This window comes from Rhinopithecus bieti, unplaced genomic scaffold, assembly GCF_001698545.2.
Source record: "Rhinopithecus bieti isolate Rb0 unplaced genomic scaffold, ASM169854v2 scaffold_5889, whole genome shotgun sequence".
NCBI classification, from domain to species: domain Eukaryota; kingdom Metazoa; phylum Chordata; class Mammalia; order Primates; family Cercopithecidae; genus Rhinopithecus; species Rhinopithecus bieti.
This window is the reverse complement of record NW_016805277.1, coordinates 2,579,492-2,582,620: the sequence shown is the minus strand read 5'-3', so window position 1 is coordinate 2,582,620 and position 3,129 is coordinate 2,579,492. Positions and strand designations below refer to the sequence as shown.

Genomic DNA, 3,129 nt, shown 5'->3' with positions numbered 1-3,129 from the left:
CAAGAATAAAGGTGAGCCACAGACATGCAGCACCACCAGAGACAACACCCTGTGGCAAGAAGACCATGCTCTGGACTGTCTCCATACTGCCACGGTAAGGCAGGAGGCATGCTGTGACTCCTTGTGCTCCGTGCCCGTTGCACAGGCCAGTTCAATTCCCTACCATCTGCCACCCATGCTCTTCTTTTGGGACTCCAACTCTGGCCAAGCAAATGTGAATCTGGAAAGCAGAGGCCCAGGGCCCTCCTGCAGTACAGACATTTTGAGGTGGGTAGGCAGCATATGTTACATTCTAAGTAAAACAGCTAGAGGGTAAAACACCCCAACGCCAATTTATTTTCAAAAAGGGCTCTGTGTTATCCTATAGTTTGCCTTTTTTTTGTATAATTGTACAACCTTTGAGAGTTACATAAGTTGTAATGATCTAATACTATTAATAGCCATTCGGAAAACACTTTCCCTCCCTCCCAGCAACCATCCAGGGGGAAATAAAAGTCCTGAAAAAAGGCCAGTTCAATATGGCCTCTACCCTGGCAGAAACAGAAAGTGAAAAGAGAAGAAAACAGAAATCAACTAAGAGGTGCTGCCCGTGTCTCTCAGGAGTGGGGCTCTGGCTGTCACCTGGGGTCATGAAAGGCAGAGCCTGCAGCATGCAGTATGGCAGCTGGGAGACCTTGCGGCCACATCTTTCTCACCCCGGCACATCCATATCCCAACTTGGGTGTCATGGAAATCTTTCAGCAGGGTTCTCCTCCACTGCTCTGCTATATGCATCTGGTTTTCCAAGTCCCCTCTGTCATAGCTGTCTGCACGCTCCACTTTCCATGAGAGGTTTTTGATCTCAGCCTCCAGCTGAGCCTGCTGGTATTCAAACAGCTTCTTCCTGGGTCCGGACTCCATGTAATATGCATATGGGTAGGTGTATTGCAGGGTGTATCGACACTTGGCCAAGAGCTTGGCAGCATTCTGTAGGTACTGCCAGTCGATCCATGTCCCCAGATTGTTCATGACCCTCTCCTGAATCTTCTCGTGAATCCACTGGTATGTCTGTGCCTCAAGCTGCAAGCTTTTGTTGTGGTTTTTCCCGCCTCTCCAAGTAGAATAAGTACTTCTTGAGGGCTTGCCTCACCTGGGCTTGTTGGCTCTGGTTCACAATGTCAGGATTCTCCTTGTAACGACTGCACTCATAGTATTCACTGCCATGAGTCTTCCAATCTCCTAGATGCATCCAGCAGAAGTCGTGTTTACATTTGGAGCAGTGCATGTGATTGCGGCCTCCATTCTTCTCAATGCAGATGTTGCACTTGGGACAGTCTTTAGTGTGGGCACTAATGTAGTTGGCTGTTTCAGAGTTACACTTTGTGAGCCATTTCCGGACTGTGGCACGTCTGTGGGTGCATGATACATCTGATGACACTTGAAACAGAAGACCTCGTTGCACCGATTGCACTGTACTCGGTGAGCTCTAGGCTCCTGTACCCAAATAACCACGGGGCAGTCTGCACCAGGGCACAGCTGGAGCTGGTAATGACTCTCCACATAGTCCCTGAAGAGGTAGTGCCTGTATTTCTCTCTCAATTCTTCATTGGGAAGCAATGGAAACAAAGTCCTCTGGTGTATGGAGTGGACAGTCCTGAGCCATAGGAGAGACTCCCACGCCCAAGCCGTCCTTGATGAGAACTGAACAGTGCTGCTCCCAGCAGCTGCAGCAAAACTGGTGCTGACAGGCCAGAGAGAGTAGGTTTTCCTTTCGCACAGACTGTATACACACTGCACAGTGGTGAGGGGGATGGGATGCGGGAACATGTTTTGATGGATCAGGCTGAACTCGAGCCTCAACAAGCAGTTGAGCAGAATTGGACTTGAATCTGTCCAATATCTCTGAAACTTGCCAGTAGAAATTAACTAATATGTTTAGCAACTGAATGAGATACCTTTAGGACAGAAGCTAAGATGGTTATGTGCTCATTGAGGGCACCCTCAGATTCCTTGTAGGTCAAGCAAGTGAACTGGTACTCCTCAGGATCAAAGGCATCAGCCCCCTGCTGCTCCACATCACTGGCTACTCCCACGTAATAGTCCTCTATATTCCCAGGGTCTTCATCCTCTTCTTCTTCCTCTTCCTAACAATTTGGGTCACAGTCCTCTTCATTGCTGTCAGACCCTTGGCTGTTCATGTCCACTGACATCTTAGCATCCAGCCAAGTTGCAGATCAGGAAAGCAGTTGCTTTTTCCCCCTCCCTACAAAACTACCGCTTTCTCAAATGCATTAGTATTTTTGTCTTCTGTAATTCTTGGAGATCTCTCAGGCAGATGTCACCCAAGTATTCTACGTAATAGGATTTCCATCGGGAGCTGCGCCCTCGCGGCTGCTGACCCCAGACAAGCCAGACCGGATCAGGCTGGGCCAGAGGGACATGGCGGAGGCGGCAGGCCGACGCCGGTCAAACCCGCACTGCTTCCTCCAGAAGCGAGACAGGGTTTTACCGTCTTAGCCAGGATGGTCTCAATCTCCTGACCTCGTGATCTGCTCACCTCGGCCTCCCAAAGTGCTGGGATTACACGCATGAGCCACTGCACCCGGCCTTTTTTTTTTTTTTTTTTTTGACAGGTAGCGAGAATTGGGTTCCCAGTTTGACCTGTGACTGTTTTGCTGCTGAGTTTTGGTGTTTTTGGATTGTTCCATGAGTAAATGCTAAGGGGAAAGGGACTTTGTTCTTTCAGTCTCTGAAGTTTTTTGAGCATGTAGAACACTTCCTGGCCATAGTAGGGGTGCAATACTTATTCGTTGGGCAAATGAAAAAATGACTGTGGGAAACAGGTGAGAAGTTGCCAGAAGCCTTCTTTTCAGGGAAGATCTCATAAGGACAGAAAGAAGTAAGCAACAGGTCTTCCACCGTCTGCAAAGGTGAACTTTTGCTATTGCCACTCCCCACCTCACCCACCCACAACCACCGACCACACAGTTCAAACGGAATTCTTTCTTGGAGCTGGTGGTGGGTGACTGGTGTAAGGGACCATCCCCACCGAGCTCCCTGTTCCCAGGCCTGAGCCTTCAGGGCAGTGAGGATTTCTGATCACAGAGATGCGCAGGCAGGAGCATGATGGTGGGGAGACAGGCGGGCTCC

The 3,129-nt window shown here is 49.5% G+C and overlaps 1 pseudogene across 1 annotated transcript; it reads right to left on the bottom strand.

Moving 5' to 3' along the window:
- Positions 1-627: 627 nt before the first annotated feature.
- On the bottom strand, positions 628-2,428 carry LOC108529527 (E3 ubiquitin-protein ligase ARIH2 pseudogene; annotated as a pseudogene). Its single transcript, XR_001885563.1, has one exon. The product of XR_001885563.1 is annotated as an E3 ubiquitin-protein ligase ARIH2 pseudogene (transcript).
- Between the last annotated feature and the right edge of the window lie 701 nt (positions 2,429-3,129).